General features: G+C 44.3%; 1 non-coding gene across 1 annotated transcript; it reads left to right on the forward strand.

Moving 5' to 3' along the window:
- The first annotated feature begins 13972 nt into the window (after positions 1 to 13972).
- Positions 13973 to 14078, forward strand: LOC117069186. The gene has a single exon (XR_004431431.1). It is a non-coding gene; the product is annotated as a U6 spliceosomal RNA (small nuclear RNA).
- The last annotated feature ends 591 nt before the right edge of the window (positions 14079 to 14669 follow it).

The following is a 14669-nucleotide window of genomic DNA, read 5'->3' on the forward strand; positions in this document are numbered from 1 at the left end:
GTCTCTACTAAAAATGCAAAAATTAACCCGGTGTGGTGGTGCATGCCTGTAATCCCAGGTACTCAGGAGGCTGAAGTAGAATAATCGCTTGAACCCGGGAGGTGGAGGTTGCAGTGAGCCAAGATTGTGCCACTGCACTGCAGCCTAGGTGACAGAGTGAGACTCCGTCTCAAAAAGAAAAAAGGTTATAAAACCATTATTCCACATTACAGCCTCAGCACGTTTTTGAGTGACATGGCATAGTCAAGGGAGGCTGCTCTGGGACCTGGGCTTACCGACTCCCTGGCCAGGGCTCCCTCGGCTCAAGGCCACAGCCACACTCACCCACAGGCATGGTTCTGGCTCCTACTGAGGGCCTCACACCTGAAGACTCAGCCAGAGCGGGCACCTGTCCAGCCCTGTAATTGGAGTCTGGGGTCGGGAGATGGATGTTGGGCACCTGGGCAGCAGGGGACTGAGGCTAACCAACTCCAGGTGTGGGGGAAGCCAGACGACACGGAAGGGAGACTGCAAGGTCAAGGTGAAGCTCGGGAGCCTAGACTGGGTTCATGGGGCCAGGACAAGGCCCCTTCCCCAAGCCTGGACAGGTGAATCAGAGGCAGCCACAGCCCTGAAGGATGAGGGTCAGTAGAGCCTGGGGAACGCGCTGGAAAAAGAGAATCCGCACTGGATCTCAGGTCTTCCTCCCCATACCCTGCGTCGTACAGAAGAGCGGGAACCCTGGCGGCCTCTGAGGCGGGGGCGGCGCCGGGCGCTGGGGACGCAGAGTTGCAGCCGGCAGAGAAGCAGTGGCTCCACCTCCTGACGCCTTCAGAGAATGCAGCTCATGCCCAGCCAGCCTCTGGCCTCTGAAGGGGGCATAGGGCAGGGGAGGCACTGGGCCCGAAAAAGGAGATCAGCTATTTACTTCCCCCGCCACACAATTTTTTACGTATTATTAAGGAAAGTTTGAAATATGTACAAAAGCAGAGAGAGCTGTCATAAACTCCCAGATACCCATCGTTCCACTTCACCAATTAGCTCATGGCCAATCCGACTTCCTCTCTAATCACCCTGCACTTTCTCCTCCCAGATATATTTCAAATCAAATTAAATCCTGGGCATTATATCATTTCACCCCTAAATGTTTCAATATGTAATGTAAGTATTTTTAACAATACAACCACAATGCCATATCTCACAAAATAATATTATTTCTTAATATCATCAAATAATGCATTGTCTCATAAATTTATAAATGTTTTTCTACAGTTTAATAATCACGATCCTCACAAAGTCAACTCATTGCAACTAGCTCTATGTTTTTGAGGATCTCTTCCTCCGTATGCCTCCCCTTCTTTCTTTTTTTCTTGCAATTCATTTGTTGAGAAAACCTGGTTGTCTATCCTGACATATACCATAGTCTGGATTTTGTTGGCTGCATCCCTGTCATATAATTTCACGTGTTCCCCAGATTCTCTGAGTTGTAGATTCGGTCCGTTGGAGTTGAATCTGGAGGTTTGTTCAGATTCAGCTTTGGTCTCTTCTTGTGCTATCAGCCGCCACTTATGTCACTGGGGATTGTAAAATGGTGGTATTCCAATTCCGTCATTAGCCATTTGCTTTTTTGTTTTGTTTTGTCTTGTTTTTTGTTTTTTTGAGACAGAGTCTTTCTCTGTCACCCAGGCTGGAGTGCAGTGGTGCAATCTCAGCTCACAGCAACCTCAGCCTCCCGGGTTCAAGCAATTCTCCTGCCTCAGCCTCCTGAGTAGCTGGGACTACAGGCATGCGCCACCACACCCGGCTAATTTTTCTGTTTTTAGTAGAGATGGGGTTTCATCATGTTGGCCAGGCTGGACTTGAATGCCTGATCTCAGGTGATCTGCCCGCCCTGACTTTCAAAGTGCTGGGATTACAGGCATGAGTCACTACACCCAGCCGGCTGTTTCCTTTTAAATCAGAGGTTCATTATGATACAGGCATAGCATAACAGTATTCATAATAAGGATAAATGGGTTATTGTCATCAAGCAAAAGATAGGGAGTCTAAGATGTGATGAGCAATATAAGACCCAGTAGTGTGCTATTGACGAGCAAGTACTTAAACAAAAGGATACAGAGAGATTGAAGATGGAAGGATTAAAAGGGATATATGAGACAAATATGAACCAAAAGAAAACTAAGGTGATCATCCTAATACCTGACAAATATAAGTTAATGCAAACAATAATATCATAAGAAGAATTATAGATTTTCAAATAGCCACCCATTAGCATTTATTTTCACTAAAAACTGTAACTTTAAAATACCTAAGGTATCAGGCCGGGTGAGGTGGCTCACGCCTGTAATCCCAGCACTTTGGGAGGCCAAGGAGGGTGGATCACTTGAGGTCAGGAGTTCAAGACCAGGCTGGGCAACATGGTGAAACCCCGTCTCTATTAAAAAAAAAAAAATAGAAAAATTAGCCAGGCATGGTGGAGAGTGCCTGTGGTCCCAGCTACTTGGGAGGCTGAGATAGGAGGATCTCTTGAGCTCAGGATGAGGAAGTTGCAGTGAGTCGAGATCATGCCACTGCACTCCAGCCTGGGTGACAGAGTAAAACCCTGTCTCAAAAAAAAAAAAAAGAAAGAAAGAAAACAAAAACAAAAAAACAAAAACATAAGATATCAAATTACAGAACTGCTTAGAGAAATAAATCTATAATTATTATTTGGAGAATTTAATTCATCTCTCCTAGAAACTGACCAAACAGACAAACAAGTATCTCAATCAGCAAGCTAATAAGTAGATGCAGAATACCACACCTCCAATCAGGGTGACGATTGCTGCTCCCAGAATTCCAAACAGGCCTGGCTCCACTCAGGCAACTCCTAGAGTTCTGAGGGGCCCAGCCCCGCTGGCAGTGTGACAGGGTCAGGTTTGGAGACCCCTATGCTTCTCTGTCTTTGCACACAAAGAGAACCACCCTTAGACTTGAGAGACTAGGATCTCCCTGCCTTGTGCTCCTAGTTACAGTGCCCTTCTCTGGCCTTCCTATAGCTATGTCCCACCCACAAGGCATGGAATCCGTAAGACCAAGAGCATAAGTCCACCTTCCTGGTCACTGCTGCATGGCCCAGGAAGGGGAAGGGGCACAGGTGGGACTTGCCTAAATGGTCCTGAGCCTGCCTCTAGGACTCACATCATTTTTCTTTGTGTCCTTCCTCCCAAGGATGGACTGCCCTCAGTGTGTGCACCCTCAAGCTCAAAGAGCCTAAAGGAGGCTGTTTGCCGGGGGATGATGGAAGTGAGAAGGGCTTGGGAAATGCAGAGTGGAGTGACCACAGCATGCAGGAAGACCCCTTGTGGTGCAGACAAAGATGGGGATGGGAGGAGAAGAGGAGCTACAGACCAGAACCTCCGTTTGTGCTCTTGCCCCCAAACTTCTTATATGTTAGAGTTGCACACACGAACGTCATAAACCTGATCACACCCCTCCCCTTCCCCTCCGAGGCTGGTGATAAAACACTAGGAGCAAAAACAATCACCGCTGGAGGCCTATTTATGGCAAGCAGCCTGGCAATGCTGTATATAGACTCTGCTTTGAGCAAAATGTGCTGATTTATGCAGTTCCCAACATTTAAAGGTGGAGACCAGACTGTGGCTGAATCGGATCAGACCATTTTCTGGGACAAATTACAACCCTGGGCTGCTGAGCAAAAATTTGTAAAGAATTGTCTGTCCCTCTCCTGCCCCTTCTTTCCCAGAACTACCAGCCCCACCTGGGATTCTCTGGCCATTCCTTTGAGGCTTTGTCCCTTCCCCACCCCACCCCAGCACAAGGGCTGGCATGAAGTGGCAGCTTATCAAACATCTGCTGAATTAATAAGTCTATTTCCTAGAGGGTGAGCCCTATTGGATGGGGTTCACTGGACAAAACCACCTAACCTAGTGTCAACCATAGAGGTTTAGGAGCTAGACTACTGGGTTCAAGTTCCTGTTCTTAGTAGCCCTTCCCTGTAGACCCACAGTCCCCAAGTTGTGTGTTAAGACATCTGTTATGAACTGAATGTTTGCATCCCCCAAAATTCTTATGTTGAAGCCCTACCCTGCAAAGTGATTGTGTTTGGAAATGGGGCCTTTGGAAGACAATTAGGGTTGGATTAGGTCATGAGGGTGGGGCTCTCATGATGGAATTAGTGGCCTTATGAAAAGAGGAGGAAAGATCACTCTCAGTTTCTGCCGTGCCAGGACACAGTGAGAAGGCAGCCGTCTGCAAGCCAGGAAGAGAGCCCTCACCAGTACTCAACTTTGCTGGCATCTCGATCATGGACTTCTAGTCCCCAGAACTGTGAGAAAGTAAATCTCTGCTATTTAAGCCACCCAGTTTATGGTATTTTGTTATAGCAGCCCAAGAAGGTGAAGATAACACTCCTGGGGGCCAGGTGCAATGGCTCACCCCTGTAATCCCAGCACTTTGGGAAACCAAGGCAGGCGGATTACTTGAGGTCAGGAGTTTAAGACCAGCCTGGCTGACACAGTGAAACCCTGTCTCTACTAAAAACACAAAAATTAGCCAGGTACGGTGGTAGACATCTGTCGTCCCAGCTACTTGGGAGGCTGAGGCAAGAGAATCACTTGAACCTAGGAGACGGAAGTTGCAGTGAGCTGAGATTGCTCTACTGCACTCCAGCCTGGGCGGTAGAGTGAGACTTTGTCTAAAATAAATAAACAAATAAAATAGCACTCCTGGGCACTGCAGCACACACAGAGAGTGAAACATTTATTATCTTACCTGTTTTAAAGAAACATAATATTTGTCAGATACCCACAAACTACACAGCTCAAGGCAGTTCACAGTTTCAACATTAGCTTGTGCTACATTGCTTTTAGTGACATCATGTCTTTGAAAAGCTGAGTTTTCTGTAGTTACAGTTATAAAAAGCAAATCATCACGTGAAAATCAATGTAGAACAGAAAATGAGGGAAGCAACGTCCAATCTGATTCAAGTTTTGAGAAGCTGTGCAGTGCCCAACAGGCACATACATCCCATGACTATGTCATTCTGGTTGAGATGGAAGAAAAGTATTTTTTGTTTCAATTTATGTGAGTTATTTTTTCAAACAATGACTCAGCTGTTAGGGCATAAAGAGTCGTAAGTTGTTTACACCTGATTACTTAATAAACAAAACTATTAGGTATTTCTTTAGGCCTTGGGGCATCATGAAAAATTTACTAAGACACTGAAGGCATTGGGAACGGAGAAACTGTGGGAGTCCCTGTGTTAGGCATTTTACTTCATCTGTCGGGGCCTCAGTTTTCCTGTATATAAACTGGAGGCCAGGCATGGTGGCTCATACCTATAATCCCAACACTTTGGGAGCTCGAGGTGGGTGGATCACCTGAGGTCAGGAGTTTGAGACCAGCCTGGCCAATATGGCAAAACCCCGTCTCTCTCTACTAAAAATATAAAAATTAGCCGGGCTTGGTCGTGGACACCTGTAATCCCAGCTACTTGGGAAACTGAGACAAGAGAATCGCTTGAACCCAGGAGGCGGACATTGCAGGGAGCTGATATCGCACCATTGCAGTCCATCCTGGGAGACAAGAGTGAAACCACCTCAAAACAAAAAAAACAAACAAAAAAAATACTGGAGATAATAAGTATATATCACAAGGTTATTGATAGGATGAATTAAGTGAAGATACATGAAGTATTTAGAATGGTACCTAGTGCATAATAACGGCTGCATATATGTTCTTATTATTACACAGAAAGGCCAAATTGGTAGTTGGAATTATCATAGGGAAAATGTCTAAAACTCAGCAGAGAACAATTTTCCAACATTGTCTTTTTTTTTATTAATAATGTAATTACTATATACCAAGTACTTTGACATACATTACAAAGAGCACTGGATTGGGAGTCATAAGGAGATGTGTTCAGCCTTGAAACCTTGAGCAAGGCACTCCCTCCCCCCGAGCCTCAGTTTCCACATCAGTATATCATATGTGTGGTGGTGACCATGGGTTTCGTGGGGCAGGGTTAAGACTCTCTTCAAGTGTGCAAACATCAAAGGGACCAGGCCACAGATGGGGAAGTTCCTCCTATACTACATACAGGGAAAATCTTCACAAGTCATTAATATTTTGAAATTGATCTGCTAATTAGAAACTCTCTTTGGGCCGGGCATGTTGGCTCACACCTGTAATCCCAGCAATGGGAGGCTGAGGCAAGATCGCTTGAGCTCTGGAGTTCAAGACCAGCCTGGGCAACAGGGCAAAACCCCATTTCTATAAAAGAAAAATGAAAAAATATATATATATGTTAAGAAACTGTCTTTATCAGCTCATTGGCATAAGTGTCTCTCGACTCTGGAGGCCACTGAAGGAATGACTTTCTCGGCTTACTCTGAGTCAAAGGTAATGAAGCCAGTCTGAGTTCCAAAATCACTGGCTTCAAACTGATTCAGACCATTCACTAAATTAGACCATCTCAGAATGTGTCGAAATAGTGAGGTTTTTGCCAGCCGTATAATCAGTTCTGTATCCAATGTCTTAAATAGAGATTTGTTGATAAACCAACCTACCATTTTTAAAATGTAGGTTTGTCTTCCAAAAAAAACACAATAAAGCCTTTCTTTTAAAAAAGATCTCAGTTTTCATCAGATCAAATTTCCTTTGCCATTTGCCACTAGGGTTCCTAGGGATTCTGATTTTTTTAGTGCTGAGTTTACTCCTTTATTAGATCATTATTGAAATCGACCTCCCTCCCATAGAGGGGCGATTCCGGGTTTATTCCTTTTACAAGGCTGGTGGCTGACGGAAGTGATACTGCTGGTAGCTTCAAGGAAATGTGTTTTATAAAACGAGGACTGAGATTGTTATAAAGCTGATTTTGGCATGTTTTTCTAACTTAAAAAAAATGAAAACGGAAAAATGGTTTTTCTCAGATGAAGGGTTCTGTGCGTATACATAGGATTTCAAAATCTAAAGCCTCTCAAAATAGAAATAAAGATGAGTGTCACTCCCTGACTTCCACTTCCCATTCTCCAGACCAGCCAGGTCTGTCTCTAAGTCTGGAGCAGAAAGCAGACCTACCCACGGCTCCCAGATTCTCCCTGATGGCACATGGCATTCGGATGTGAGAATGTTCAGACTCACTCCAACAAAACAAATGAGAACCTTTGAGCTTTTAAAAAAATCACCTTGGCCGGGTGCAGTGGCTCACACCTTTATCCCAACACTTTAGGAGGCCAAGGCAGGAGGATCGTTTGAGCCCAGGAGTTGAAGACCAACCTGGGCAACATAGCCAGACCATGTCTCTACTAAAAAGGAAAAATAATAGACAGGCATGATGGCCCGAGCCTGTAGTCTCAGCTACTCAGGAGGCTGAGGTGGGAGGATCATCTGAGCTGCAGAGGTCGAGGCTGCAGTGAGCCATGATCTTGCCACCACACTCCAGGCTGGAATCTGGATGATAGACTGAGACATTGTCTCAAAAGAAAAAAAAAGAAAAAAAAATCACCTTGCCTCACCCTTGAAACTGATTCCATGACCTCAGAGACACCCTTGGTAGAAAAATCAGGAAAGGCCTCCCACAGTTAAGAGTTAGGACCCAGACCGTCCTTCCCATGTAGCTTCTAGAGCCAGATGGTCCAGGTTCAAATCCTAGCTCTGCCACTAGCCAGCTGTGTAACTATGAGCAAGTCACTTAACCTTTCTGTGTTTTGCTTTTCTCATGTGCCAAGTGGAAGTCACAATTAAGAATCAAATGACTTACTATTTGTAAAAGTTCTTACCGTAAGAGCTAGTGTGTATTATTTGATGAAAGCAAGCAGCTAGGGTTTTGTCTTATGTCTAGCCAACAGATGGTCATCCTCCTCTCCCAGCCTGCGCCTCGGAGTGGTCCATGTCCCCAGTGAGCTCACTGCCAACTTCCTAACTTTCACCCACTCCTGCCTTTCGCCACAGAGAAAAGTCTGTTCAGGCCTTGACATTGCTCAACAACTCTCTGATTTTTCCCAGTCCATCCTTTTGCCTTCTTCACGAAGACAGTGTCAGACTGGCCTCTCCCACCAAATCTCTGAGCCTCACTCACACTTGGCTTCTCTCCTTCTTCACAGAGAAAATAATGCTGTCAAGCAGAAACCCCACAACCTCCTTCCATGCCTCTCACTCTGTCTTGCTCCTGACCATGCCTCCTTTCTCCCCTACCCTCCTTCTTACCAGAGTGGAGAAGGTCCCATCCCTCCACTATCTGAGGTTCGTTGCCATCCCCAGTGGGGCCTGCCAGTGCAGTTGTGCAGGTTGTGCACTGCACAAGGGCACCTAGCCAAGGTGTCAGTAGAAACTAAAATCCAACCCATTTGTGCTTTCCAAATCCTTTATCCTGGCAGGAGATGCCCGGACATGTGTGCTTTTTCTAAATCATCCACCAAGAAGGGCCCATTCTTCAAATTTAAGCAGATAATTTTTATTTTATTTTATTTTATTTTGAGATGGTGTTTCGCCTTTGTCATCCAGGCTGGAGTGCAATGGTACAATCTCGGCTCACTGCAACCTCCGCCTCCCGGGTTTAAGCAACTCTCCTGCCTCAGTCTCCTGAGTAGCTGAGATTACAAGTGCCTGCCACCACGCCCAGCTAATTTTTGTAATTTTAGTAGAGACAGGGTTTCGCCATGTTGGCCAGGCTGGTCTCGAACTCCTGGCCTCAGGTGATCCACCCACCTTGGCCTCCCAAAGTGCTGTGATTGCAGGCATAAGCCACCCCGCCTGGCTAAGCAGGTATCTTACAGGCAAGTGGAAATCGTGGCCCCTAAACTCAAAACCTCAGATAGCTCTGTTTTTTCAGAGCCTTTATCACGCTGTCACCTCTTTATTAGCCTCTCCTTTATCAGCTTCTACCTTCAGTCTCAGAGCTGTCGTGAGCAGAGGATGACAAGAAGGAAAAGCAGCCAACACTTGAAATGGTGCAAAGAAATTACCGTGTATCCTTCAGTGCTACATGTTGCAAGTCAGATGCCTCTCCCCTTATCTGATTCTCCAGGAACTGAGCTGTCCAATATGGTAGCCACCAGCCACGTGCAGTTACTAAACATAAAACATGGGTAGTCAAAATTGAGTTGTGCTGTTAGGTATAAAATACACACTGGATTTCAAAGACTTAGTAAGAAAAAGATGTTAAATATTTCATTAAGGCCAGGCACAGTGGCTAATGCTGTTATCCTAGCACTTTGGGAGGCCGAGGTGGGAGGATCACTTGAGCCCAAGATCATGAGAGCAGCCTGGCAATAGTGCAAGGCCTTGTCTCTACAAAAATTTATTTTAAAAATTAGCTAGACATGGTGGTGCACGCCTGTAGTCCCAGCTACTTAGGAGGCTGAGGTGGGAGGATGGCTTGAGCCCAGGTGGTAGAGGCTACAGTGAGCCATCATCACTCCACTGCACTCCAGCCTGGGCAACAGAATGAGACCTGCCTCAAAAAAGAATTTCATTAATAATTCTTACATTACATGTTTCTAGGGTTGTCATAACAAAGTAGCACAGAGTGGCTTAAAACAACAGAAATTTATTGTCACACAACTCTGGAAGCTAGAAATCCAAAATCAAGGTGCCAGCAAACCCATGCTCCCTCTGAAACCTAGAAGGGGGAACCGTTGCCTGCCTATCCCTAGCTTCTGATGGTGGCCATCCATTCTTGGCGTTCCTTGACTTGTAGCTGCCTCGTACATGCCTCTGTCGTTGCTTGTTGCTCTCCCTGTGCTGTCACATAGCATCGTCTTAGAAGGATTCACAAAAAAAAAAAAAAAAAAGAAGGATTCCCGTCATAGTAGATAAAGCGCCCATCCTACTCCAGTATGACCTAATCTTAACTAATTACATTTGCAACAACCCTATTTCCAAATAAGGTCCTATTCTAAAGTACTGAAGGTGAGGATTTTAACACATATTCTGGGGAAACACAATTAAACCCACAACACATGTTTTTTGTTTTATTTTGTTTTGTTTTGTTTGAGACGGAGTCTCTCTCTGTCACCCAGGCTGGAGTGCAGTGGAGCCATCTCGGCTCACTGCAGCCTCTGCCTCCTGGGTTCAAGCAATTCTGCCTCAGCCTCCTAAGTAGCTGGAATTACAGATGGGCACCACCATGCCCAGCTAATTTTTGTATTTTTAGTAGAGACGGGGTTTCACCATGTTGGCCAGGCTGGTGTCGAGCTCCTGATCTCAAGCCTGTCTCGACCTCTCAAAATGCTGAGTCACCTCACCCGGCCCCACAACACACGTCTAAATGATACTATTTGAATACATTGAGTTAAATTAAATACAATGATTGATTGCATTTGAGGCTCACATTACATGTCTATTGGATGGCACTGCTTTAGGGGTGTATACTGTGGTTTGACTTATTTACAATTGATTAGGGGAGCTTACAACTCTGAAAAAGAAAAGTGTTAATCCATAGAAAACCAATAGCAACCAATAAACTTTATCCTGTAGAGATGCAAATGAAAAGATCATAACCCAAAGTTTATGGATTTCTTCTGTATGTACTTTAGCAGTCTTATTCCAACATTCTTTCTATCTTTTTTTTATTTTATTTTATTTTATTTTTTGAAATGGAGTCTCACTCTGTCACCCAGGCTGGAGTGCAGTGGCGCTATCTCGGCTCACTGCAACCTCCACCTCCCAGGTTCAAGCGATTCTCCTGCTTCAGCCTCCTAAGTAGCTGGGATTACAGGCACCCACCACCATGCCTAGCTAATTTTTGTATTTTTAGTAGAGACAGGGTTTCACCATGTTGGCCAGGATAGTCTCAATCTCCTGACCTCAGGTGATCCACCCACCTTGGCCTCCCAAAGTGCTGGATTTACAGACATGAGCCACTGCGCCTGGCCACATTCTTTCATTTAAGTGATACCATGGTTTGAATTATTTGTCTTCTCCAAAACTCATGTTGAAATGTAATCTCCAATGTGGCAGTACTGGGAGGAGATGCCTTTAAGAGAAATGGATTGTGAGACACTGCCCTCATTAACAGGTTAATCCACTCAAGGATCAATGGGTTACCATGGGAGTGGGACTTGTGGCTTTATAAGAAAAGGAAAACAGACCTGAGCTGCCACACTCAGCCTCCTCACCATGTGATGTCCTGTGCCACCCCAAGGCTCTGCAGAGAGTCCCCACCAGCAAAAAGGCCCTCAGCAGATGTGGTCCCTCTACCTTGGACTTCTCAACCTCCATAACTGTAAAAAACAAATTTCTTTTCTTTATAAATTACCCAGTTTCAGGTATTCTGTCATAAGCAACAGAAAATGAACTAAGACAAGTGACTCTAAATATTTCTCTCTCTCCTATACTGTTTTTTTGGTGTTTTTTTGTTTTCTTTTTTGAGACAGTCTTGCTCTGTCACCCAGGCTGGAGTGCTGTGGTGCAATCTCGGCTCACTGCAACCTCCACCTCCCAGGTTCAAGCTATTCTTGTGTCTCAGCCCCCTGAGTAACTGGGACTACAGTGTCTGCCACCACGCCCAGCTATTTGTGTATTTTTAGTAGAGACAAGGTCTTGCTATGTTGGCCAGGCTGGTCTCGAACTCCTGGCCTCAAGTGATCCGCCCACCTTGGCCTCCCAAAGTTTTGGGATTACAGGCTTCAGCCACCGTGCCCGGCCTCTCCTGTACTTTTTTTGAACTCTTCTTATCATGTTGGGCTGGTTCACACATTAATGAGTTAATTGAATCTACAACCCATGCTCACCATATGGAAAGTTGAGCTTTCAATATTTTGGAAATTATACGTTGACAAGGGGATTCTGAGGAGAGTGGAGCCTGAATGAACTCCCTTTCCTTCCCTGATTCCAATTCCAGGCTACTGTCTTTCGTGAGCAAGACCTGATTCCTGCAAAAATCACTGCTATGGGGGTTTCCTTCCTCTTGGACAATTAACTCATGAGCAATAAAAGGGTAAGGGTCAAAAGTGGCCATTTCAGGGAAAAGTTGCGTTTTCAGGCTCCTTAGACCCTGCAGGAGACTACTGAGCCTTCTTGACCTTTACTAATTCAGAAAGTTGCTAGCATGGGTTGGATTACCCACTCACAAGTCTAAGAAAGTCCAGAGAGACCAGGGAGCAGAGAAGCCTCCTGTGGATGCCTTGGCAGGGGGCTGACAGCCTCTCATGAACCACAAGTCCTCAGGGTCTGAGACCCTTCATTCCTGCTCATCTTTAAGGACACTTCTCAGCCAGATCTACAGCCAAAGAAACAGATACCAAGAGATAACGGCTCAACAAAGGGACCTCCAGAGGAGGATGAGGTAGAACAATCGTATCGCATGTTTGCTGACTAGAACTGGAGCTTGAAGACACAAATTAACATCTGCATTTGCAAAAAAAATGCTAGTAAGCTTTAAGATCCACATGCATCACAAAAAAAAAAGAACTTTTGAAGCTTGAAACAAGAACTTTGAGTTTTGGCTGAGGGCAGTGGCTCATGCCTATAATCCTAGTACTTTTTGAGACAGATGGGAGGATCACTTGAGGACAGGAGTTCTAGACCAGCCTATCAACATAGCAAGACCCCATCTCTTTTTCTATTTTTAAAAGAAAAGAACTTTGAGATTTTAAAAAAAGAAATAGTAAATAAATTAAAGGAGGGGATATCATCGTTGAGCCCTGAACTAGAAACCTGGAAGATTAAGTACAAAAAAAAATCTTAAAGTATAGAGAAGAAAGATAATGAGATAAAAGTCATACTGGAAAATATAAAAGATTTAGACGAAAGATCCAGGAGTCCCAACATGTAAAGAACAGAAGTTCCAGGTGGAGACAAAATAGGAGAAGGAAAAGAGGCAATAATTAAATATATGCCAGAAGAAAATTTTCCTGAACTGAGGAAGTACCTGAATAGCCTGTTCAATCCATAGAGACACAAGGGCTGCCTGGCCAAGAAATTACTCACATAATAGAATGGAAGAAATTCACACAAGGATATGCAAGAACTCAAAGGTATGCCTGAAGATAAGAAATAGCCTATGTGAACAAAAATATACTTGCTGCTTCACTTCGGCCCTCCAAATCTCCCACAAGAACCTCTCTTGGCCAGGTGCAGTGGCTCACGCCTGTAATCCCAGCACTTTGGAAGGCCAAGGAGAGTAGATGTTGAGGTCAGGAGATCAAGACCATCCTGGCCAACACAATGAAATCCCGTCTCTACTAAAAATACAAAAATTAGCTGGGCGTGGTGGCACGTGCCTGTAATCCCAGCTACTTAGGAGGCTGAGGCAGGAGAATCACTTGAACCTGGGAGGCAGAGGTTGCAGTGAGTCGAGATCACACCACTGCACTCCAGCCTGGGCAACAGAGTGAGACTCCTTCTCAAAAAAAAAAAAAAAAGAGAAAAGAAACATATAGGTAAAGAAGTTTGTAAAATGTAGTTCATCCCAGCCAGATTCACATATTTTAAAGCTACTATACCAGCTAAGGCTAAAAGAACAGAACAGATTTTTTTAATCCCATCTTCTCTGGGTGGCTTCCAGTCAATGCCCTGAGGCTTAGTCATTTCTGCCCAATGGGGGAATTCCCTTAGTAGGCAATTGTTGCTCCAGAGCTCCCCCGTCAGGCTGGCAGAAATAGTATTAGGAATTCATCATGAGGTGACAGCTCCCCTGCTTAAATCCTGCTTCTTCCCATTTTCTTTCACAGGTGTCACTCCACAATAAATCTTTTGTATTTCTAATTCTGTCTTAGCATCTGCATCTCAGAAATTCCAACCAGTATAAAATAACTTTAAAGCAACCATTATAACTATAGTCAAGGACTGAAAATACGCTTCAAATAAATGAATAAATAGGAAATTTCAACAGATAAATAGAAACTACAGAAAAGAATCAAATGAACATGCTAGAATTTTAAAATTCAATATCTGGATTTTTTAAAGTTCACTGGATAGGCTTAACAAGAGACAAGAGGTGACAGAGAGTCAACAAACTTGAAGATAGGTCAATAGAAGTATCCTACCTGTCCTCACTTCAGCAGTACATATACTAAAATTGGAACAATACAGAGAAGATTAGCATGGCCCTGCACAAGGATGATATGCAAATTCATGAAGCATTATAAAATAATTTTTAAATTTTTTTTAAAAGAAATATCCTAGCTGAAGAATAGAAAAATAAAAAATGGTGAAATTTCAATGGCCTATGGAGCAATATCAAAAGTTTTAACTTTGTATCATTGGAGTCCTTGAAGGTAAGAAAAGATTAGGACAAGAAAGTTTTGTGGGCTGGGCCCAGTGGCTCACGCCTATATTCCCAGCACTTTGGGAGGCCAAGGCGGGTAGATCACCTGAGGTCAGGAGTTCGAGACCAGTCTGACCAACATGGTGACATGCCATCTCTACTAAAAATATAAAAAATTAGCCAAGCATGGTGGTGCTTGCCTGTAATCCCAATCTCAGCTACTTGGGAGGCTGAGGCAGGAGAATCTCTTGAACCCAGGAGGCGGAAGTTGCAGTGAGCCATGATCATACTCCTGCACTTCAGCTTGGGCAAAAAGAGTGAAATTCCATCTCAAAAAAAAAGTTTTGTGAAGAAATAATGGTCAAATTTTTAGTGCAAGTTATAAATTTATAGATTCAAGAAATTCAACAAACCCCAAGCAGGAAAAAATACAAAGAAAACCACATATAAACACATCAGACCAAACTGCTGAAAACCA

The sequence above is a fragment of the Trachypithecus francoisi genome, unplaced genomic scaffold (genome assembly GCF_009764315.1).
Source record: "Trachypithecus francoisi isolate TF-2019V2 unplaced genomic scaffold, Tfra_2.0 Lachesis_group21, whole genome shotgun sequence".
Lineage (NCBI taxonomy): Eukaryota > Metazoa > Chordata > Mammalia > Primates > Cercopithecidae > Trachypithecus > Trachypithecus francoisi.